At 35.4% G+C, this 26244-nt stretch overlaps 1 pseudogene; it reads right to left on the minus strand.

Moving 5' to 3' along the window:
• Nucleotides 1–419: 419 nt before the first annotated feature.
• Nucleotides 420–25862, minus strand: LOC125120840 (kinesin-like protein KIF17; annotated as a pseudogene).
• Nucleotides 25863–26244: the final 382 nt, after the last annotated feature.

Below are 26244 nucleotides of genomic sequence, written 5' to 3' on the forward strand. Positions count from 1 at the left end.
AAGTTGCACCCCACGCTGTCTAGGCTGCTGGTGGAGGGCTCAAGGCACAGTTGAGGCCCTGAGCTCACTGAGCTCACATCGACGCGCATGCGCATGGACCGCTGGCTTTGAAGCAGGTAAGCGGAGGGCAACACCGCCGTGGTGTGGAGAGTGCCGCCGCTGCCTCGGAGGTGGGCCAGCCTCCCTGCGGCTCACAGCATGGCAGAGGTGGAAGCTCTGGGGAACAAGGAAGGAATAAGTCTCCCAAAGGCCTGGGCCCCGCGGGTCCCCCTATCACTGTAGCAGGGGGAGGGGTCAGCTGGGCAAGGCCTGAAGCCTCCCAGAGGCCCAAAGCCACCGTGCACACAGACGCTGCTGCCAGAGTGGCCTTTGTTTTCCTTGATCTTGGCTTGGAGGCTGGAGGGCAGAGCCTGGGACCTTTAAGGGGCCCTAGTGGGCGAGATGGCAGAGCTTTTGCTGAGGCAGGAGTGGCGGCCTGGAGGCAGGTTGTGATGCATGAGGCTTTCAGAGGCTCCGGTGAGGGTCTGGCGGCCCTGCTTGGACCGTAAGTCGTTACTGGCAATGTTGTCACGGTGTCTCACATTAAGCATCATCACTTGTAGCGATCTTCTTCCGGCATGCGTGGTTAGACAGCGGCTGCTACAGAGATTTTGTGGGCTGGTTTGTTTTGTGGCCCTTTTGAAACTATTGGGAGACTGGTTTTTGTGATGATGGGCTCAGGAATCTTCCAGAAGTCATTTTCCTCATCCCAGCGAAACTCGCGCCTAATCTTCTCCAGGTTGCTGTAGTTACACTCCCAGGGAATCAGTGGCTGCACCTGCTCCAGGAACTGCTGAAAGAGCAGTTATGTTCTTGCCAACAGATGGTTGCCAAACAATTGATCTCTGGCTCAGATTCTAACTGCTGCAGATCTTTGACCTTCACACACACACACACACACACACACACCTGAGAAAGAGCGATTGAATAAAATTAAAAATGAATTAATTATCCAAAAAAAATCCTCACAAAGAAAACGTCATAGTCGGATGCTTTAACTGACAATTCTATCAAACATTCAAACCTAAAGTTTTTCAGATAGAGTGGAGGAGGATGTCCCTCCCTAAGACACCTTTTGAGACCAGTTAACCTTAAACATGTATCCTGAAAATGAAAAAAAAAAGAAAAAAAAGCCGACAAGTGTCTGTCATGGACATAGGCCCAAAAATATTTAACAGTATTATGAAATTAAATTAAACAGTATTTAATAGGGTAATATGGACAAAAAAGTTCTAGGATTAGAAGGATGTTTGAACATGCTTAAATTAATCGCTATAATCCATCATATTAACAACATGGAGATAAAACTTATTTCAATAGATACAGAAAGAGAATTTGACAATATTCAACGCTCATTAGGAAAAAAAAAAAAAAAAACTCTCAGCAAACAAGGAAGAAAAAGAAACTCAATTCAAAGACCTAGAACATAAAGCTAATATCATACTTGATGTTGAAATATTTAGTGCTTTTCCTTTAAGATTAAAAGCAAGACAATAAAGCCTATTCTCACATTTATTTGACACTGTACTCAAGTTTTTATACTTGATCCTAGTGCATAAAAATATGTAATTTTATTACTGTGTAGGTCCTTGTAAACATCAGTGTAATCAAGATGCAAAACCATCACACAATTGTCTTTGTTTTATTGATTTTAATTTGGTTTGATAATAGTTAGAGAACACATTCTGTATGATTTCATGCTTGTAAATGTGTTGAAGTTTATTTTATGGCCTGGCATATGGCCAATTTTGTTAAATGTCCCTAGGACACTTGAAAAATTTGCAATCAAATGTTAAGAATAATATTCTGTGTATGTGAAATGTGTTCTTTTGGCTGATGGCATTATTCGGATATTTTATGTCTGCTGATATTCTAAGACTTCCTTCAGTCTTTGAGCAGGGAAGATGGGTTGAAATCCCCAGCTATAATTTCAGATTTGTTTGTTTCTTCCTTCAGCTATATCTGTTTTTGCTGTACGCTGTTTCAGTCTCTGTTGTTTCGTGTATACATTAGAATCATTATGTCATTCTTTTGGGTCTTTTAACATGTCTTTGAAGAGAGAAGGCTGTGCTTCCAATGGCAGTTTTTTTTTTAAAAGTCTTCGCAATCTTATTTTGGTCTGCTCCGTTTATCTGGTTCTGCTTGAACTCCTACTGTTCTTTGTTGATGTTGGATGACTGGGCAGAACAGGTTTTCCAGAACTGCCAGTTATACCTCTTGGTGGGGAAAGCATGTGTGGGGATGGTCTATCTTTTTAGTGACCCTTGGTTACCCTCATGTCCCCAGCTGGGAGATAAAAGTCTTAAACTGTGGAAATAAACGAACTTCGCAGACTAGGGCACTTACTGTGACTACATTTGTTTATCTTATTCTGCCTATATCCCTGGGCAGAGGTGGAAAGTTGCGGGCTTGTGAATTAAGAGGCTTCCCATACTGGGAAACCTGATATAGTTGAGTCTGTCTTGCAAGTTCCAGCCTCCCACCTTTTTATCTCTTGACAGCAAAGGGATATTTTAGCCCCAGTGAGACAAAAAATGCTTCCCCTGGGCACTTATTTTTAGGGCTCCCAATTGGTACCCCTTGCTGGTAGTGTCAGGCTTGCTTTGATGTCACATAGGGACTCCTCTTTGGAGGATAAGCTTAGCTGAGCTGCCTTCTGTCGCTAGATTGGAGTGGGGAACATCTAGATGGCTTTCTTCTTATTATTGGTTGGAAGGACACTAGACACCCTGAAATTATGCTATTCCTCCATTCCTGTGGTCACACAACTCCTTATGCTCCTCGTACAACCTTCATAATTCTCATGTTTGTCTTCTGTGTCATTCCTAGGGTTTACAGTTGTACTTTCTAGTGAGCAGAGGGAAAAAATGGTTCTATACTATCTTGTCTAGACTGGAAGTCACTTCAAATACATGTTTAGAAAGAAAAAAAAAAGCAGTTGGAGAGCTTATATTACTTGATTTCAAACCTTATTATAAAGCTACAGCATATAAGAGAAGGTGGTATTGGCAAGATGATAGATACTAGGTCAAAAGAATAGGATAGAAAGTATAGGAATAGAATTACTATGTATCTTTGATTTTCTTTAAAGTTTCCAATATAATTAAATGGGGAATGCAAAGATTTGTAAGCAGTTTTTATCTGAAGAACAGTATATACATATGAATAAAAAAGAACCTCAAATGTTACCTCATACCATACACAAAAATAAATATAAAATTAGCCATGGATCTAAATATGAAGGCTATAATTACAAAATTTCTATTAAAATGTTTATAATTTGACATTGTCAAATATACATTAGACAGTAGTATAAAGCAAGAATCATCAAATTAAAACTGAGTTGTAAATTAGAATTTATCATAGTTAAAAACATTTGATCTTTGAAGGACACCATGAAAAAGCAAGACATTGGAATAAAATATTCTTCATAAATTTGACAAAGAACTGAATCTGTATCCATATTGTATCTAGAACTCTTAGAACTCAATAGTAAACTAATAGAAAAATTGACAAATGATGTGCACAGATTAACAAAAGAATATATACAAATGTCTAATATATGTACATTCTTAATATCATTAAGAATATAATGTGATGCTGACGCCAAGTCATAGAATAGCTGAAATTAAAAATATTTACATTCACAATTGCTGAAGATGGGAAACAACTTGAATTTTCATACCCTACTGGTGGGAATATGAAATGATACAACCACTTGGGAAATCTGTGTAGCATTTTTTTAAAGTTAAATATTCACCTTTAACCTTTTTAAAGTTAAATATTCACCCTGAAATTCCACTCATAGGTATACCCCAAAGAAATGAAAATATATGTCCATGCAAAAAACAATATAAGAATACTCATAGTTGAGGAAATAACTATTAAATAATAATAATAATTAATTCAGATTGAGAAGAGGAAAAAAAAAGAATACTCATAGTAGTTTTTATTTACACCAGTGGAAAATTAAAATGTGTTCAGCAAATGGTGAATGGCAAAGCAAAATGTGGAATATCCCTGTAAAAGAATGCTGTTCAGCAATAAAGATGAACATACCGCTGATACAAAAAATAAAAAAGTGATCGATCTTAAAATAATTATGCTAAGTGAAAGAAGCCAGAAATGGAGGTGTCTATGGTGGATGATTCTGTTTATATGTATATTAAAAAAAGAAAACCAATCTATAGTTACAGTAAACAATATGCAAAGATTGCATAGTGGTACAGAGTAACACTTGGTAGTGAAAATATTCTGTACCTTGATTTCATCAGTGATTTTACAAGTGTATATGTATGTCAAAATGCATCAAATTGCACACTTTAGCTGAATGTCTTTGCTTTCTTCCCTTCTTTTGAGACCTAGATGAAGAAACTGATTACATATCAAATATGTCAGGATATTATTATATTGATTCTCTACCTCAGTATACAAACTGCTTACCGTTCTTTCTCCCACAACTACATAGATGAAGGTCTAGGATAATCAAACTGTATGAATAGCTGTTATCAAAAAGACAAGGAAAGAAGTGTCGGCAAGGATGTGAAGACAAGGGAACACTTTTGCACTGTTGGTACCAATGTAAATTGGTATAGCTGCTATGAAAAACAGTATGGAAGGACCTCAAAAACCTGAAAATAAAAGTATCATATGAGACACAATTCAACTTCTGAGTATTTATTCAAAGAAAATGAAAACACTACTCAAAAAGATAATGTATCCCAACCCTGTGTTCATTGCAGCACTGTTTACAATAGCCAAAATATGAAAGTAACCTAAGTGTCTATCAATAGATGAATGGAAAAAGAAGATGTGAGATATATATAGATGTATATTCAGGTATAGATATATATATATATGCATTCATATACATATACACATATATATAGTGGAATAGTAATATATATAATGGCTTATTAATAAGCCTAAAAGAAAATGAAATCTTGCTATTTCCAGCAACATGGATAGATCTAGAGGGTATTTTAACTGAAATAAATCAAATACATTGTATGATTTCACTTACATGTTTTACTAAAAAACAAATGGACTCAGTTACAGAGAAGAAACTGATGATTGGCAGAGTGGAGAGAAGTGCGGACTGAGGAAATAAATGAAGGGGATTAAGACGTACAAACTTCCTGCTAAAAAATAAATAAATCATGAGGATATACAATATCGGCAGTATAGTCAATAATGTTGTAACAACTTTGTATGGTGGAAGATGGCAATGAGACTTATTGTGGCAATCATTTCATAATATATAAAAATAAAAAATGGCTATATTATATACCTGCACCTAATATGCTATTGTAGGTGAATTATGATCATTTTAAAAATAAAAGGCCTTTATTTATATGATCATATTTCATTAATTTGAATTCATAAGTCTTTAAGGTGGATAATTTTAATAAATGCATAAATATTCAGAAAATAAAAATAAATATTCAGCTTTATAGTGAATCACACCTATTCCACTTGAAAGTTAAAAAACAAAGTTAAACCAAGTAAATTTGAAGATCTAATTGGCTTTATTCAAAAATTCATGAATCAGGCAGCATCTCTTGTAATAAATAGGTCGTCCTTAGAAGCCATACAAAATGGGAAGTTTCTCAAGCAAAAGGAGGGTGGAATAAGAAGCTATGGGCAAAAGAAAATAAAGTGTGGTTGCAGGCCAGGTCATCATCTTTTGGTAGAAGGGATAGGCAGGAGTCTTTATCTTGCAGATTTACCTCACTGATGTTGGTCAGGAATTTTCAGATTGACTATTAAAAGTCACATTTCTAGATGTGCAGTTAAGTCTTAGTTTGCTACGGTGAGGGATAAATGACTCCATGCTGGGCTTAATTCTTTTTAACAGTGGTAAGTAATGAAATCCACATTTATTTAGCCAAAATGTTAACATATCAAACAGCAAATAATATAGAATGTGATTTTACTCCTCCCTCTTTGGGAATTAGTGAAACCGTCTTTCACTTATGACCAAAAAACAAATGTTTGATCTTGCTTGGAACAAATCCTTATTTTTTGTGCTTCATAAGGTGGAAGAAATTTTTCTCTAGTCTTCTAGGTTGGAAGAAATTTTTCTCTAGTCTTCTAGGTTGGAAGAAATTTTTCTCTAGTCTTCTAGGTTCTTCTGGCTGCTAAATTGACATGAGACATTAACAGGAGAAAGTCAGACAAAATTTTAAAAACATGTATAGCTGAAAGATTCCCAGGGAACACGAGTAACTTATCAAAATGGCCGAAGCCCTCACCTTAAATACCATATTTAGGTAAAGACAAATGAGGATGTTGGGGTAGTGGCTTGGGACTGAAGAGGAGAGGAAGGCAGATCACATGGAGATGGAAAAAGCAGAGAAAATGGGGCACACAATTTACTGATCTCTAAGGCCTGCTGAGTTCTTCACCACACCAAGTCCGCATCTTTGCAGTTTCTTTGGTGATAGATGTATTCCAGGAACAGGACCTTTATCTAAATTCTTTAGGCAGTTAAAGGGGAGGTAAAAAGAAGGACTCCTTGAGTCCTCTATTTTAAAAAATAATCAACCTAAATTAATTCTGATACCAAAGAGACAAAATTTTGCTCCCCTATACTATCAATATATTTTATAGGTGCTACTGTGGAAACCATCTAGGTTAGAGCTCATAGTTATAAATTGGAATGACTGTTTAATTGTTTTTGCCATTTGACATTAAGCCTTCTGGTTGAATTTGCTCAAAAATGAGACTTTAAGTATAGCACCTGCATTGATTGTATTTCTGTCTGCATTATATGTTCCTTCCATTGCTGGCCTTCAATCTAGTTTTTTTTTCCTTCACTTGTCTTATACTTTACCAACTCCAAAATCTCACAATTAAGTAAAATTAGTATTTCCTGATGTAAGTAACTTTTGACCCCTTCATAGTCAATTAGCTTTCTAAATACTGGTATTTATTTTGAACTACAAATGGTAATTGAATAAATATTTTTAACAAGTATATTGAGGCCACCAATGAATGATTTCCGTCTTCCTTGCAGGTAATTAATAAGTATTTCTTGACCTAAAAACAAAGTTATTTGCCCATCAGGACTTGCCTCATTTTAAGCCCAAGAACATAAGTCAGGAATATATATTTCTAGGCTTTCACTTTGAACCAATAATGTCTCAGTAAAACTATCAGTCACAAAGAATTGCTTAATTGTGTAGTAGGGCCATACTCAAAGTATCCAATTACATCTTGTTCAATTAACTTTTACTAGCTGATGTTTACAAGTAATTTAGTGAAATTAGGTGAAGGTTAAATTACTGTAGCAATCAAAGGTATACTTAAGTGGTAAAATATAGAGAAGGAAGTCCTTGTTCTTATAAATATGCATATTAACACCACTGCCCTTAGGATATAACATCTACCTTTCCTACTTAATGCTAGCAATAAATCTCCTCATTTGACTGCTTCAGAATGCAAAACTCCATGACATATACTCAGTCATTTAAACAAATTAGCTCCCCATAAACAGATTTTTAAACTATGCCCTTTAAAGCTATATACCATTTATCAGCTTATACTCACCAATCTATAGGTCTAGCTCTAACGTTTTTGAAATTCATACCTAAAACTTTCAGCTTCCAATTAATTATTACTAACTTCTCAATCAAAAGTTTCCCTCACTTTTTTCTAAGTTGAGCTTATCAGTTTCCAATACATCTTTCCTTTCTCATGAATTCTTGATCTAGATGCACTGTTGACATCTTCAAAAACACAGATTTCCCGCACTCCCATTACCTTCCCCACTCCATGCAATGTTTTTAATTGGTACTTAAAACCAATTTTCTTTAACCAGAAAAAAAAATGGTTTCTCCATTTTATCTCTCAAAGCATATTTGAGTAATAACTTATTTGAGGAATGATTCATTAATGCTCATTTTAGAAAGCATAAAAAATGAAAAAAAAAGCACCAGAAAAATAAAAATGACCTCTAATCCCATAATTTAGATAGAATTACTTGTCTTTAAATTAATGTTCACATATAAACTCTGGTCTCTTACACATAGTCATCACCATATTTAACAACATATCAGTCAACTACTAAGGTTGTTCAAGATTTAAAACCTTTGTACTAGTTTTACTGCCCTGGACAGTTATTTTAATCTAGCTTCATTGTTGTATTTGAAATGAATTTTTTGTAAATATGTAAGTGGTCTATAATTTTATCTATTCTGATAATCTCTGTCTCTTAATTACTCTGTTTAGACTATTTATACTTAATGTAATTATTGATATAGGTATATTTATATCTACCATATAATTTTTGTTTGCTTTATGTTTATCCTCTCTATTCCTCTCTTTCCCCTTTTTTGGAAGGAAAATGTTATTTGACTTGTATTCTATTTTAACCTATCTATTATTTTGACTATATCTGTAGTTTTTTTCTTGCTGTTTCACTAGGGATTATAAAAAAACATATTGAAACTTTCACAGTCTATTAAGCATCAGTATTTTTTACCACTTGAATTGTGATGTGGAAACCTTACCCCCACATGAGGCTATTCATGCTATATTTGTCTTATATAACTACATGCATTGAAAACTGTAGAAGTTATAATTTTGGCTTGAACCATCACAAAGAATTCTAAAGAATTCAAAAATAGAAGAATAACCTATTTATTTACAAGGATGTTTACCATTTCTATTATTCTTTCATCTTCCCTGGTCATTACATTTATTCTGAAGAACTTCCTTTAGAAAATATTTATTGAGAAAATCTTTTAGTATACATTATTTTAGCTGTCCTTCATTTGAGAATATCATTATTTTATTTTATTCCTAAAGGATATTATTATTGTTATTATGACCATAGAATTATGGGTTTACAGATTTGTTTGTTTCTTTTTTTGAATCCTTTAAAAATGTTGTGATACATCCTTCTGGATCACTCAATTTCTGATGAGATGTATGCGGTCATTTGATTCGTTGTTCTTCTGCTGGATATAAATTATTTTCCTCTAGCTGCTCCCAGATTTTATTTTTCTCTTTAGTTTTTTAAACTTTGATTATGATGTACCTATCCCTGCATTTCTATAGATTTATCCAGTTTCAGGTTTATCCAGCCTCTTGAATCTTTTTATTTATTTATTTATTTTTATTTTCCCACTGTACAGCAAGGGGATCAAGTTATCCTTACATGTACACATTACAAATACATTTTTTTCCCCACCCTTTGTTCTGTTGCAACATGAGTATCTAGACAAAGTTCTCAATGCTCTTCAGCAGGATCTCCTTGGAAATCTATTCTAAGTTGTGTCTGATAAACCCAAGCTCCTGATGCCTCCCACTCCCTCCCCCTCCCATCAGGCAGCCACAAGTCTCTTCTCCAAGTCCATGAGTTTCTTTTCTGAGGAGGTGTTCATTTGTGCTGGATATTAGATTCCAGTTATAAGTGATATCATATGGTATTTGTCTTTCTGGCTTATGTCACTCAGTATGAGATTCTCTAGTTCCATCCATGTGGCTGCAAATGGCATTATGTCATTCTTTTTTATGGCTGAGTAGTATTCCATTGTGTATATGTACCACCTCTTCTGAATCCAATCATCTGTTGATGGACATTTGGGTTGTTTCCATGTCTTGGCTATTGTGAATAGTGCTGCAATGAACATGCGAGTGCATGTGTCTCTTTTAAGCAGAGTTTTGTCTGGATAGATGCCCAAGAGTGGGATTGCAGGGTCATATGGAAGTTCTATGTATAGCTTTCGAAGGTGTCTCCAAACTGTTGTCCATAGTGGCTGTACCAGTTTACATTCCCACCAACAGTGCAGGAGGGTTCCCTTTTCTCCACACCCCCTCCAGCCCTTGTTATTTGTGGACTTCTTAATGATGGCCATTCTGACTGGTGTGAGGTGGTATCTCATGGTAGTTTTGATTTGCATTTCTCTTATAATCAGAGATGTTGAGCATTTTTTCCTGTGTTTGCTGGCCATCTGTGTATTTTCTTTGGAGAAATGTCTCTTCAGGTCTTTTGCTCATTTTTCCATTGATTGATTGGCTTTTTTGCTGCTGGGTTGTGTAAGTTGTTTATATATTCTAGAGATTAAGCCCTTGTCGTTTGCATCATTTGAAACTATTTTCTCCCATTCTGAAAGTTGTGTTTTTGTTTTCTTTTGGGTTTCCTTTGCTGTGCAAAAGCTTTTCAGTTTGATGAGGTCCCATGGGTTTATTTTTGCTCTAATTTCGATTGCTTTGGGAGACTGACCTGAGAAAATATTCATGATGTTGATGTCAGAGAGTGTTTTGCCTATGTTTTCTTCTAGGAGTTTGATGGTGTCCTGTCGTATATTTAAGTCTTTCAGCCATTTGGAGTTTATGTTTGTGCATGGTGTGAGGGTGTGTTCTAGTTTCATTGCTTTGCATGCAGCTGTCCAGGTTTCCCAGCAATGCTTGCTGAATAGACTTTCTTTTTCCCATTTGATGTTCTTGCCTCCCTTGTCAAAGATTAATTGACCATAGGTGTCAGGGTTTATTTCCGGGTTCTCTCTTCTGTTCCATTGGTCTGTCTGTCTGTTTTGATACCAGTACCACACTGTGGCTTTGTAGTATTGCTTGAGGTCTGGGAGAGTTATGCCTCCTTGCTTGGTTTTTGTTTCTCAGGATTGCTTTGGCGATTCTGGGTCTTTTGTGGTTCCATGTAAATGTTTGGATTGTTTGTTCTAGTTCTGTGAAAAATGTCATGGGTCATTTGATAGGGATTGCATTGAATGTGTAGATTGCTTTGGGTAGTATGGCCATTTTTACAATATTGATTTTCCCAATCCAGGAACATGGAATATCTTTCCATTTCTTTACATCTTCTTTGATTTCTTTGATTCAAGTTTTATAGTTCTTGGCATATAGGTCCTTTACCTCCTTGGTCAGGTGTATTCCGAGGTATTTGATTTTGTGAGGTGCAATTTTAAAAGGTATCATATTTTTGTATTCCTTTTCTTTCTTTTTTTTTGTCTTTTGTCTTTTTGTTGTTGTTGTTGTTGTTGCTATTTCTTGGGCTGCTCCCGTGGCATATGGAGGTTCCCAGGCCAGGGGTTGAATCGGAGCTGTAGCCACCAGCCTATGCCAGAGCCACAGCAATGCGGGATTCAAGCCGCGTCTGCGACCTACACCACAGCTCACGGCAACGCCGGATCGTTAACCCACTGAGCAAGGGCAGGGACCGAACCCGCAACCTCATGGTTCCTAGTCGGATTCGTTAACCACTGCGCCACGACGGGAACTCCCTGTATTCCTTTTCTAATCTTTCATTGCTGGTATACAGAAATGCAACTGACTTCTGAATGTTAATCTTATATCCTGCTACTTTGCTGAATTTATTAATCAGTTCAAGTAGTTTTGGGGTTGAGTCCTGAGGGTTTTCTATGTATAGTATCATGTCATCTACATACAGTGACAGTTTGATCTCTTCTCTTCCTATATGGATGCCTTTTATTTCTTTTGTTTGTCTAATTGCTGTGGCTAGGACTTCCAAAACTATGTTGAAGAGCAGTGGTGAGAGTGCAGCCTCTTGAATCTTAAAGTTTGTAGCTTTATCCAGCCTTAAGAATATTCTGGCCATTATTTCTTCAAATAATTTTTCAGAATTGCACTCTCCTATACTTCTGAGATTCCAGTTTTAAGAATGCCAGACCTTTTCTTATTTTCTCACAGGGAAATGAGGGTTTTTTTTCTCTTTTTTTCTAATTTTTTTTTCTCTTTATTGTTCAGAATGAATAATTTCTATTATTCTATATTTAAGTTAATTGACTCTCTTCTGCTTTCTATTCTGCTATTAAATTCATCCATTGAGTTGTCTTTTTAGTTATTTTTTCAATTCTAAATCTCTACTTGTTTCTTTGTGTTTTATTATACATATGTATTATATATATATTGCTAAACAATTATATATAATACATATATATAATTTATTATATATATGTATTATATATATATTGCTAAACAATTCTAACATTTTTGATAGGAGTGTTCCTGGTTGCTCATTTGAGCATGTTTATAATAGCTGCTTTATCTATTGGATCTGTGTTGGTGTCTCTTGATTATCTTTACTTATGTGAGCAGAAGGGTACATGGTGTTTTATATACTACATAGTTTTGGATTGTATTCTAGACATTTTTAATATTAATACCATGAGACTCTGGCTCATTTAAATGTTATAGGAAATGTTATTTTTGTTGATACAGGCAAAACACCTTGGGTAGATAAATGATGCAAGTACAACCCACTTTCTCTCTATAGTGTGAAAATCAGTTTAGTTCTCAAAGCCTTTGTAGAGCTCTTCAAATCTGTCCTGGACATGTTCCACCATGTAGTCAGTCAACAACCTCAAGATGATCCATTTTTTAGTTCAGTTTCTCAGTCTTTCTTGTTGTTATTAGGATTGCATTTTGTACATGTGTACCTTGGAGGTTAGAGCGCCAGAGTTCATAATCTTTTGATCTGAATTTCCTGATCTTTTTCTTCTCTGTGATCTTAATGGTACCTTCTGGTTTCTGGGGCTACCTGTTTGTCCTTTGAACAGAAACTTGTGACTCTTAAGTTGTAAAAAGACACATGGAGAAAGGCAAGGGGGTATGGGAGGTTGACTCCACCTTTTTGGAACTGTAGCTCCATCCAAGGAAATGAAGTCCCTCTTCCCTCTAAGTTCAACTCTTCTAGGTTGTCCTTCATGGATGCTGCCCCCATGATATTGCTTGGCGCTGAGGAATGACAGAACAGGAAATTAATAAATAAATAATAATAATGAAGGAAGGAAAAAGGAAAGGTTAAAGAAAGGAAGAGAGGGAGGAAACACTAATATTTCTACACTCTCTTCTTCATTAGAAGTTTTATTTTCAGCAATTCAGCCAGCACTAGAGAACTTTACTTAGAGCTCTCTCTGCTCCTCCATATTCACTTCTAATTTCCTTATTACAGTGATTTCAGGTTGGAGTGGGATGGGAGATACTAGAAGGAGGAAAAAGCAAACTCGCTGCCAAGTTGAGTGACTTCTGAACCTGGTGTCTTTCCCTGATCTGCCTCCTGCTGTTTTTTGTTTGTTTTTCAGAGTCCTCAAGTTACTGTCCTATGCATTCTGTCAGGTTTTCCATTTATGGCAGTGTAGAGTACTCTATGTTATTGGAACCAGAACTCTCAGGATGGTCTCTTCTAAGAATGTATGGTTTTTAACTACTATAATTATCTATTTATTAAGCATTTACTTTATCTCATCAATATATGTTTCATACAATCACTGTACAAGACATTCACATTATGTTTTTTCACTTACTACTTGTCTTCAGCCTCTGGTTAAAGGTGGCTTATATGATAGGTGCCTAATAAACTTTTGTTAAATTAAAGATCAAATGTCATTATATATTTTCCTAACAGGTTATTTAGTTTAAATACATAGCTACTATTGGAAAGAAAAAAATTTGTATTATATTTGTTTCTATAGTGTCTGTGTCCAGCTAATAGAATGATCTTGGCATATACTTAATAAGAAAATGTTTTTTAAGGAGTTTCCAATATTAATATGTTAAATATATTAATTTTCAATATTAAAACATTAAATACAAATTTAAAATATTAGAAATAGCAGGATGATAAATAAGATGTAAAGTTTTAAATTCAAATACAATTTAATTAACAGTTGGTGGTAAACATTTGTTTTATATCAATGTGCATTGCACAGTATACCCTGTTCCCTTTAATAATGGTGTTTCTATGCTGTACGTGCCTACTCTGCCCTGTTGCTAAGATCAGCATTTTCGTTGCCAGCTGTGTTGTAAGATGATGTGAAAAAGGGAAGCATTTTATTCAGGTGCCTTTTTTTTTGCCTTTTGTCTTTTTAGGACTGCACCTGTGGCATATGGAGGCTCCCAAGCTAGCCATCAAATCAGAGCTGTAGCTGCCAGCCTAGCCACAGCAACATGGATCCGAGCTGTGTCTGCAACCTACACACAGTTCAGGGCAACACTGGATCCTTAACCCACTGAGCAAGGCCAGGGATTGAACCTATGTCCTCATGAATACTAGTCAGGTTCCTTAACCACTGAGCCAGGATGGGAACTACCTATTCAGCTGCCTTTGATAGAAATGGTCACTTTGTTGAGTTTTAATTTAAATCCCTAAATACCTCTTTTGTGCACACTATGTATGGCATTTGTAGAAGTAGTAAACTAGATTTTCTTTTCTGACAGCTAAAAACTTTTTTTTGTCTTTTATTGCCTTTTCTAGGGCCGCTCCCACGGCATATGGAGGTTCCCAGGCTAGGGGTCAAATCGGGGCTGCAGCTGCCGGTCTACGCCAGAGCCACAGCAACGCGGGATCCGAGCTGAGTCTTCAACCTACACCACAGCTCACGGCAGTGCCGGATCCTTAACCCACTGAGCAAGGCCAGGGATCGAACCTGCAACCTCATGGTCAGATTCATTAACCACTGCGCCACAACGGGAACTCCAACAGCTAAAAACGTTTTATTGGCTCATCCAAAATGTTTGTCAGCTTCCTCTTTATTAAAATAATTTATTTCTCACTTATTCCTAACCGTCATGCAAAGAAACCATTAAAGACCTATCATGCAGGCAACCAAACCTGCCAAGGAAGCCTGAACCCTATTAGTAAACTGAGCTTCAATTCGAGCTATATTCCTCACCCCTTCTCCCTTCAGATCTTCTCTCCTGACCCACACCATATTATTATGATGATGATAATAACCAAGAGTTAGTAAACTCAGTGAAGTTATTATTCAAATATTCATGAATTCTAGATGTTAGAAAAAAATGGGATTTTATTATATTCTGATTAAGATCAACTTCTTATTCATCTTGACTAATTTCAAGGTTTGAGATTAACTAGAGAAAATGTGTTAGTGATTAAGTACTATGTATATTTTAATTTGTTTTTTAGAATAACTATAAGATTATTATGAGAGAAATAATGTGTTTAAGCACATTTTATATGGAACTGCACGATGCAGTGAATGGTTGTTTTTACATATCAATATACATGTTTTTCTGGCACTGTATTCAGACAAAAAAAAAAAAACTATGTGTATATATAGAAAGAATACTGGGGAATTATAGAAGTCTTAAGTGAAATAAGAGAATATAATCATAAAATTTTGTCTTGAAAATTAGGTCATGAATTAATGCTTGTAGTCTCTAAAGAATGAAAAATGGAAAAGATTTGGGAAAAAAAATAAAAGAACTTAATACATTTTACTTTTGATAAAAAGGAACATTTTACAATCTCTGGACTATTAAACATAGAGTTAGTTTGGGGCATATTGAGAAAATCTTAAAGAGAACCTAAGCATACTAATAGAAAAAAGAGCTAGTCTTATTTCCTTTATTAATGAGTTTATACGTTGCTGATTGGAAAATACAAAATAAATAATTTATCCAGACTACAGAAAATGATTTGGCAAAGGCTTTCATTATATTCTTGTTTAACAGGTGGAGCTTTGTAAACTTTATCCCAAAAATGTTAGCGTATTAGCAGGTCCAGATCATTATATGTTCACAGATAAGAAACACTTGCAGATTCACAAAATCAGTCTTCTACTCCCTCTCAGCCATCTTCACCTGGCTTTTCTGTTATTAGGCCTCTCATTGGGAGGTAGGCAGTGAAGATTTAACTCTTTCTTTAAGAGATTTCTTTTTAACACTCTCTATTCCCATCCATTCAGACCTAGGATTTATCAAAAAACTTATGGAGAAAACTGTCCATGTTGCCTAGCATTGAACTTATTACTTCATTATTTTCTGACCATCAAGACCTTTGCTGGTTTCTCTGTTTCCCAGGAGAGCTAAGCCAAATCTATAGCTTGCAACAAGTTAGTAAATTCCTCCCAAGAAAAAGAGTTGGAAATCATTAGTTCATTTCTAAAGGCTACTTTCCTCTGTGAAATTTTATTCCCTCTGCTCCTTGGTACTTTTACAGTTCTTTTAGGCCTTAAAATTGTGATTTTGCAATTTCTCCACCATTTTCAATTATTTTCATTAACCAGATCGACCCTCCATATTTTATTACATAATAGCTAGAAGATGAAAACTTTAATGAAGAAAGTCAATACTTTTTGGTGAAATGTAAATGAAGTTCCCTTTTATATTTACCATAACATCAAAAATAAGTTGACAAGTAAAATGTAAAGTGTGAAAACACAGGTGTCTATAATTAAATTATAAATTCACCTATTTATTTTCAGCAAAACAACATTTACCATATTAAATTAATACCCCTATTTTGAATCAGGCATAGTTTCATGAAACATAACTGCATTTTGTCCAAAAGATAATACAGATAAAAATTTATATGAGATAAACAGAAACATTGAAAATATGTATGTATATTTTTCTGAAAGACTGGTTTTACTATGTGTTCATTTTAGTTATTTCATTTTTTAAATGCTTATAATATCTTATTTTCCTCTTTCTCTACATTTCCCTTAGTAGAGAATGCATGTATTAGGATACATTCAAATAATTTGTGTCTGTCATTTCACCATATGAAAAAGAACATCAGCTCCTTGAGGAGAAGATTATTATTGGTTCATATATTTTTTCTTTCTATTTTTATTCTTTCTATATTTTTTTCTTTTTAGGGCCACACCTGCAGCATATGGAGATTCCCAGGCTAGGGGTTGAATGGGAGCTGTAGCCGCTGGCCTACACCACAATGACAGCGATGCCAGATCTGAGCTGCGTCTGTGACCTACTCCACAGCTCACAGCAACACTGAATCCTTAATCCACTGCACCAGGGATTGAACCTGCGTCCTCATGAATACTAGTTAGGTCGTTTCCAGTGAGCCATGACTACAACTCCCATCTTTTTCTCTCCATTGTAATTATCACAGTGCTTCATATATAAAGAAAGCAAGCATTTGTTGAATGTCATTTTCACTCTCTAGTCATTTTAGTTATATAATGCCGTTTGTCTCAAATATTTCTGAAAGATTGGTGTTATTTCTGTTTCATATATTCAGAAATTAATAATCAGAGAATTTAGGTAATAATGCACAATGTCACAACTACTAAGAGGAACAGATGGTATTTAAATTTATTTGGCTCTAAATTCTTTATACTATACTCTGTACTGTTTAAATAGTAGACACTCCATATATGTGTAGCAGAAGAATTAAAAAATAAATGATAAAGAATGTAAAAGGTATTGATTATCCATTATGTACTTTAGGACCTTTAACATTCTGTTTATATTGAATTATTTAATGCTCACATGTGGCCTCGTGCAATGTTTCTCATAATGTACAGATGAAGAGATTGAGGTTCAGAGGGATTAAATTATCTCTGCAACATATGATGCTGATATGTAGCTTGGAAGAATTCTTGGCTGAGATACTTGCAAAGAGTGCAAATCACTCTTCTAAATGTAATATAATATCTCACTGATTTAGAGTAAATTTTAAGATGACCACTCTTAAATATTGAAATGTTACTTTTTTTAGTATCTAAGTGCTCCATTTACTAAATTACCACTATTTTGAATAGTGCAAAATCCCATTACATGTGATTTTTTCCTAATATACTAAGCAAAATTTATCTTTATAGATTAGTATAAAAGAAATTGGATAATTTCTTCAAGCTATCTCACATTCCAAGTTAGTAATTCTGCTTTTTAAAAATTATCCTGTTTCTTTTTCAAAATATGTAAATAATTGTAGGAATAATTGTAGGAATAGATTTATTATTTGTTAACAAAAGTAACAGAATTGTAAATGCTGCTTCATGCACTATGTAGTTTACCCTGCCATATTATATATATATATATATAATTATTGCTTAATGCTTTTTGTCTTCAGGGAGCCATAAATTCTATGAGGGCAGACTATTGTTTAGCTTACTGCCCTATCTCAAATGCCTCATTCACTTCATGGTATAATTATTTGTTTTCTTTTTAATTTTTATTTTATGTTGGAGTATAGTCAATTTGCAATGTTGTTTAATTTCCAATGTGCCAAGACCAGCTTAGCAGGATGGGGCTGAAAAACGGGTGCTGTGCAACTTAAGGAAAAAAGCCTAAAACAAGACACAGAGACATTTATCTTAAGTAAAGGTGGGAACCAGGGGACTCAAGGTCTCAGGGACCAAGAGCACCGCCTAAAGAAACCACACTGCTTTTATTGTGTTTTTTTAGGATTACATCAAGTGAGAAGGGGTTGTAGGTACAGGATATAGTTTTTTTTTTTTAAGTTATTTTAAAAGTCACATAGCCGGTTGCTGATTAAGCTTTTACTCTGACCTTTAGGCATTTAACAATCATTAGCATTTGAGGAAGCTTGGCATCAGCTATCTGTGCATAGCATCTAGAGTATCACCATGGTGCTTGTGCCAACAGCATGCCTATCTGCATGCATATCCTGCTAATGACCCCTTGGGGCCATGAGGCTCATCTTTCTTTTATTCTTAAGAGGACATATCATGCTGTGCAAACAACATGCCAATCTGCACAGGTCTGGCATGCCTAGACCAATGCATTAAGTCCTCATTCAGCTGACCCTATGAATAACTTATTCCTTTAGGTCTTTGTTCTTAAGCTTAAGTCATTTACCAGCACTGCGACTGTTTTCCAAGCAGGAAGATGGGGGTAAAGTAAAGCAGGACAAGATGGAGTTTTCAGCAAAGAGGCTAAGAAAATATTGTAGAAACATGTCTCACAACACGAGTGTATATTAAGTGATTCAGATATGTATTATTTTTGATTCTTTTCCTATACAGATTATTACAGAACACTGAGTAATTTCTTGTGCTCTATAGTAAGTCCTTGTTGATTGTTTTAGAAAGTAGAGTTTTCTTTTAATCCCAATCTCTAATTTATCTCTCTCCCCACCACTGTCACATTTCCCCTTCAGTAACCCTAAATTTGTTTTTGGATTCTGTAAATATGTTCCTGTTTTGTAAATAAGTTATTTTGTATCATTTTTTTTCAGATTCTACATATGAGTAATATTATACTTGTTTTCTCTGTCTGATTCACTTCACTTAGTATGATAATTTCTAGGTTCATCCCTGTAGCTGCCAGTGGCATCATTTCATACTTTTTTATGGCTGAGTGATACTCCGTTGTATTTACGTACCATGTCTTCTTTATCTGTTCTTCTGTCGATGGACATTTAGGTTGCTTCATTGTCTTGGATATTAAAAATAGTGTTGCAGTAACCATTGGAGTGTATCTTTTCAAATTACGGTTTTATCCAGATATATGGCCAAAAACGGGAATGCTGGATCATGTGGTAGTTCTATTGTTTGTTTGTTTGTTTGTTTGTTTGTTTTCCATTCTCATGGCATGTGGAAGTTCCTGGGCCAGGGACCAAACTCATGCCACAGCAGGGATCCAAGCAAATGCAGTGACAACCCGATCCTTAACATACTGTGCCACAGAAGAACTCCCTTTTTTTAGTTTTTTAAGAAACTTCCATACTGGTTTCCATAGTGGTTGCACCAATTTACATTCCTGTCAGTAGTGTAGGAGGGTTCCCCTTTTTCCACATACTCTCCAGCATGTATTGTCTGTTTGATGTTGGCCGTTCTGAATGTTGTGAGATGATACTAACTATAGTTTTAATTAGCATTTCTTAATAATTAGTGTAGTTGAGCAACTTTTCTTGAGTTTTTTTTGCCATCTGTATGTCTTATTGAGAGAAATGTTTACTTAGATTTACCCACTTTTTTATTAGGTTTTTTGTTTTAATATAGATCCCCATGAGCTCTTTGTATATTTTAGAGATTAATCTCTTGTTGGTTGCTTTGCTTTGTTTGCAAATATTTTTCCCATTCTGTGGGTTGCCTTTTCATTTTTTAATGATTTCCTTTGCTCTGCAAAAACTTTTAAGTTTAATTAGTTCCCATTTGTTTATTTTGGTTTTCTTTTTATTTCTTTAGGTGGTAGATCCAAAAATACATCACTATGATTTATGTCAACGTGTTTTGCCTATATTTTCCTCTATCAGTTTTGTAGTATCCAGCCTTACATTTATATCTTTAATCAATTTTTTTTTGTCTTTTTGCTATTTCTTTGGGCCGCTCCCATGGCATATGGAGGTTCCCAGGCTAGGGGTCGAATCGGAGCTGTAGCCACCCACCTACGCCAGAGCCACAGCAACGCGGGATCCGAGCCGCGTCTGCAACCTACACCACAGCTCACAGCAACGCCAGATCGTCAACCCACTGAACAAGGGCATGGACCGAACCCGCAACCTCATGGTTCCTAGTCGGATTCGTTAACCACTGCACCATGACGGGAACTCCAATTTTGAGTTTATTTTTGTGTATGTTGTTAGAGAATGTTCTAACATCATTCTTTTACATGTGGCTGCCTAGGTTTCCAAAAACTATTTATTGAAGAGACTGTCTTTTATCCAGTGTATATTCTTAACTCCTTTGTCATAGATTAACCATAGGTGCATAGGTTTATTTATGGGCTTTTTATTATGTTCCTTTGATCTGTGTTTCTCTTTTTGTACTAGTACCGTACCATTTTGATTACTCTAGCTTTTCAGTATAGCCTAAATTCAGGGAGCCTGATTCCTCCAGCTCCCCTTCTCTTTCTCAGGATTGCTTTGGCTATTTGGGGTCTTTTGTGTTTCTACACAAACTTAATTTTTTAAAATTCTAGTTATGTGAAAAATGCCACTGGTAATTTCATAGGGATTACACTGAATCTGTTGATTGCTTTGGATAGTACAGTCATTTTGACAATATTGATTGTTCCAGTCCAAGAGCATGATATATCTTTCCATCTATTTGTGTCATTGGCTTCTTTCATCAGTGTCTTATAGTTTTCAGAGAGCTTTTGCCTCTTTAGGTAGGATTATTCCTTGGTATTTTCTTTTAGAAGCAATGATAAATGGGATCATTGTCCTAATTTATCTTTCTTATCTTTCATTGTTAGTGTATAGGAATGCAAGAGATTTCTGTGTATTAATTTCATATCCTGCAGCTTTACCATATTCATTGTTGATCTTTAGCATTTTTCTGGTAGCACCTTTACTGCTATGTATAATAGCCTATCATCTGCAAACAGTAACAGTTTTATTTCTTTTCCAAGTTGGATTCCTTTTATGATTCCCATGGCTAGGACTTCCAAAGTTTGTTGAACAAAACTGCTGAGAGTGGACAGCTTTGTCTTTTTCTTGATCTTAGTGGAAATACTTTCAGCTTTTCATTGTTGAGAATGATGTTAGCTGTGGGCTTGTTATATATGGCCTTTTTATGTTGAGGTAGGTTCCCTCTATACCCACTTTCTTAAGGGTTTTTTAATCATAAATGGTTGTTGAATTTTGTCAAAAGCTTTTTCTGCATCTATTGATATAATCATGTGTTTTTTATTCTTCAGTTTGTTAATGTGGTGTATTATACTGATTGATTTATGGATATTGAAGAATCTTTGCATCTTTGGGATAAATCCCACTTGATCATGGTTTTTGATTGCTTTAATGTATTATTGGATTTGGTTTGCTAATATTTTGTTGCAGGTTTTTGTGTCTATGTTCATCAGTGATATTGACCTATAATTTGCTTTTTTTTTAATGATATCTTTGTCTGGTTTTGGTATCAGGGTGGTGGTGGCTTCATAGAATGAGTTTGAGGGTATTCCTTCCTCTGCAATTTTTTGGAAGAGTTTCAAAAGCATAGATGTTAATTTTTCTCTAAATGTTTGATAGAATTCACCTGTGAAGCCATCTGGTCCTGGACTCTTATTTGTTGGAAGTTTTTAATTTACAGTTTTAATTTCAGTACTTGTGATTGGTCTGTTCATATTTTCTATTTCTTTCTGGTTCAGTCTTGGAAGGTTGTAACTTTCCAAATGTTTCCATTTCTTTAGGCTGCCCATTTTATTGGCATGTAGTTCTTATAGAATTCTGTTAGGATCATTTTTATTTCTGTGGTGTCAGTTGTAAATTCTCCCTTTTCGTTTCTAATTTTATTGATTTGAACATTTTCCTTTTTTTAATTGAAGACTTTGGCTGAAGTTTTATTGATTTTCTTTGTGTTTTCAAAGAGCTAGCTTTTAGTTTCATTGACTTTTTTATTGTTTTGTCCATATTTTCTTTATTTTTACTCTGATCTTTATGTTTTCTTCCACTAACTTCAGGTTTTGTCTTTCTCTATTTTCATTAGGTGTAAGTGTAGGTTGTTTGAGATTTTTCTTATTTTTTGAAATAGAGGTTGTATTGCCATAAACTCCCCTCCTAAAATTGCTTTTGCTGCATCTCATAGGTTTGGGTTGTCTTGTTTTCATTGTCACTTTTCTCTATGTACTTTTTGATTTCCTCTTTGCTTTCTTTAGTGATCCATTGGTTGTTTAGTAACATATTGTTTAGCCTCCTCATGTTTGTTTTTTTTCATTTTTTCTTGTAACTGATATCTAATTGTGTTGTTTTATGGTCAGAAAATATGCTTGTTATGATTTCAGTTTTCTTATATTTACCAAGGATTGCTTTGTGGCCCATCATATGATATTTCCAGGAGAATGTTCCATGTGCACTTGAGAAGAATGTGTATTTTGCTGATTTCAGATGGGATGTTTTATAAATATTAATTAAGGCCATCTGGTCTAAATTATCATCTAAGGCCTAAATTTCATTATTGATTTTCTGTTTTGATGATCTGTCCATTGACATAAGTGGAATGTTAAAGTCCCAAGTATTAGTGTATCATTGTTGATTCTTTTATAGCTGTTGGCATTTGCCTTATATATTTAGGCATTTGGCCTTATATTTGCCATATATATATATACTTATATATATATATATATATATATATATATATAAAATACTATGTTTGATACATATATATTTATAATTCTTATATCTTCTTATTGGATTGATCCATTGATCATTAATTAGTATTATTTTTTGACTCTTCACACAGTCTTTCTTTTAAAGTTTATTGTTTTCCAATATTAGTATTGCTAATCCATTTAATTTCCATTTTCATGGACTATCTTTTTTCTATCACCTCACTTTCAGTCTGTATGTGTCTCTAGATCTGAAGTGAGTCTCTTTTAGACAGCATATATATTGTATCCATTGAGACAGTCTATTTCTTTTGGTTGGTACATTTAATCCATTTACATTCAAGGTAATTATCAATGTGTGTGTTTTATTGCCATTTCATTAATTGTTTTGAATTTGTTTTTGTAATTCTTTTTTTTCCCCTTCCTCTTCCCTTTAGTGATTTGATGACAATGTTTACTGTTGTGTTTGGATTGATTTTCTTTTCTGTGTGTGTATCTAATTGTAGATTTTTGGTTTGTGGTTCCCATGAGGTTTTGATATAACAGTCTATATATATATATAAGTGTGTTTCAATTCCTAGTCTCTTAATTTCAAATGTATTTCCAATATCCTGCATTTGTACCGTTCTCTTCTCACAGTTGTTGGGTTTTAATATCATGTTTGTGTGTAGAAGTTTTCCTACTTTTACTATATGTATGCCTTTACTGGTGAACTTTTGCATTCATAATTTTTCTGTTTGTTTGTTTTGAGTTATACACCTTTATTTTCCATCTAGAGGAATTCCTTTAGTACTTGTTATAAAGCTGTCTTGGTAGTGCTGAATCGTCTTGGCTTTTGCTTGTCTGTACAACTGTTGATTTCTCCATCAAATCTGAATGAGAGCCTTGTGGGTAGAGTATTCTTAGGAAATATATATATATATATATATATATATATATGTTTTTTTTAAATATATATTCCTCTCCCTCATGACCTGTAGAGTTTCTGCTGAAAGATCAGCTGAAAAACCCTATGGAGATCCCCTTGTATGTTATTTGTTGCTTTTTCCTTGCTGTTATTAATATTTTTCTCATTGTTTTTAATTTTTTTGTCAGTTTGACAAATATATGTCTGTTTATCCTATCCTGTATGGGACTCTGCACTTCTTAGACCTGAGTGAGTTCCTTTCTCATGCTACAGATTTTTTTCACTATAATCTCTTCAAATATTTTCTCAGGCCCTTTCTCTCTCTCTTCTCCTTCTGGGATCCCTTTAATATGGATGTGGTGCATTTAATGTTGTCCCAGAGATCTCTGGGACTATCCTCATTTTTTTTCATTCTTTCTTCTTTATTTTGTTCCATAGCAGTAATTTCTACCACTTTGTATTTCAACTCACTTATTCCTTCTTCTGCTTCATTTTTCTGCTCTTTCTTTTAGTGTATTTTTCATTTCAGTTATTGTATTGTTCACCTCTCTTTGTTTATTCTTTAAATCTTTTGCACTTTGTTAATATTAACAATTCTTTTTTCTGAGATCTTAGATCATCTTTACTATCATTACTCTAAATTATTTTTCAGATAGACTGCCTGTTTCTACTTATTTGTTTTCCTGTGTTTTTATTGTGTTCCTTCCTTGTAGTATTTCATTTTGTCGAACTTTCTGTATTTGTGGTAACCATTCTGAAGGCTGCAGAATCATAGTTTGTCTTATTTCTGGTGTCTGCCTCCTGGTGAGTGAGTTTGGTCCAGAGGCTTGTGCAAGCTTCCTAGTGGGAGGGACTAGTGCCTGCCTACTGCTTGGTAGTTCTTGGATTTGTCTCTCTGATGGTCAGAGCCTTGTGGAGGAGTATGTTTAGAGGTAGCTATGAGCTCATTATGACTTTAAGAAATATATCTGCTGATGGATGGGGCTGTGTTCCCACCCTGCTGGTTGTTTGGTCTGAGGCTTTCTAGCACAGGAGCCAGCAGGCTGTTGCATGGGGCCAGTTCTTGGGGCTGAAATAGTCACCTTTGAAAAAGTTCATGCTGATCCCTATGGCCTTTGCCAGCAGTGTCTTGACAGCCACAGTTGATGTCTGCCTCCAAGGCCTGCAGATAGTTCTAGCCCAGGCTCCTAGGACATTACTGATTTGTGCATGTCCCAGAGAACATGAAACCTTTTATGTACCCTCCAAGAGCATTTTCTCTGTTTCCCCTAGTCCTGTAGAACTTAATGTTCTGGGGGAAACTCTTCCCAGTGTCAGACCCTCAGGTGGAGAGCCTGATGTAAGGCTCAGAACTCTCACTCCTATGGGAGAAACTCTTCAATGTATTAATTTTCTGGCTTGTGGACAAGCCGTCCATGAACAGGTATGTGACTTGACTACATTGTGAAAGCTATCCTCCTACTGCCTTGTTTTGGCTTCTTTGCTTTTGGATATAAAACTATCTTGTTTGGTAAGTTCTAGTCTTTTTAGTGATTGGTTATTCAGCAGTTAGTTGTGATTTTGATGTTTTTGTGAGTATAGATGAGCTCAGCTCCTTCTATTCTGCCATCTTGCCCAGAATTGAAGGACTCCTTTTAGTTTGGATTCTTACTGCCTCTTTCCTCAGTGTGTGCTGGCATTATCCCCTTTATAGGGGTGTGGAAGTATGCAGCCCATGTTCACTCTCAGGTCAGAGGAGACAGCAATTGTTGCCTTCTTGCTGGTCTCTTATCAGTAGTGGCAATCCCTGCCTGCCTCTGGAGAGCCCATGATAGTGCTGTGACTCGTACCCACCCCCAGACGTTATGTGGATGGTGTCCTATTGCCTGATAGTATATACAGAGAAAGAGGCTTCCATGGTGGCCCCACCCGCCTCTTCACTGCACCCCAACAATGTTGCATTGCCTCTCATGCAGGTGCAGGCTTCTTCAAAGTACACCCTCAGTTGCCACATTCCAGCTTCTTCATGCTGTCTCCACATAGTGAACCCAGGTCCTTTTCCTGGGTCTGACCTCCAAAGCCTGAGTTTCAGCATCTTTCCACTGTCTGAACCAGCAGATGAACATTTTAGGCTGGGGAGTGGAAGGCAGAGGTGCCAGTCTTCTCTGTGGTTCATTCTCCAGTTTGCCTTCCACAGAATGAAGGACTGAAATCAACATACATGATGATAAAGGAGGTATCATAAGTGCAGTAAATTGCCAAGTAGTTTACATATTATAGTACATTTGAGTATTCAGTCTCTTGAATTATTTAATCAGTACTGTCCACTTCTACATACAGATGTGTATTTCTTTTCTAAATACAACTCCCCCCCACCAAGTACTTGGTGTGCTGCTGCTTGGTATAATTTAAAACCCCTTTACTGGTAAAAACAATGAAAATCACTTATTTAATCATACTACCAAATCAAAGAAAAGACACACATTTTTTCCCAATGTATGAAAGACAACAAATTGTTTTTCAAAAAGATTTTTATCTTATAATTTGAGGAGTGACAG

The sequence above is a fragment of the Phacochoerus africanus genome, chromosome 2 (genome assembly GCF_016906955.1).
Source record: "Phacochoerus africanus isolate WHEZ1 chromosome 2, ROS_Pafr_v1, whole genome shotgun sequence".
NCBI lineage: Eukaryota > Metazoa > Chordata > Mammalia > Artiodactyla > Suidae > Phacochoerus > Phacochoerus africanus.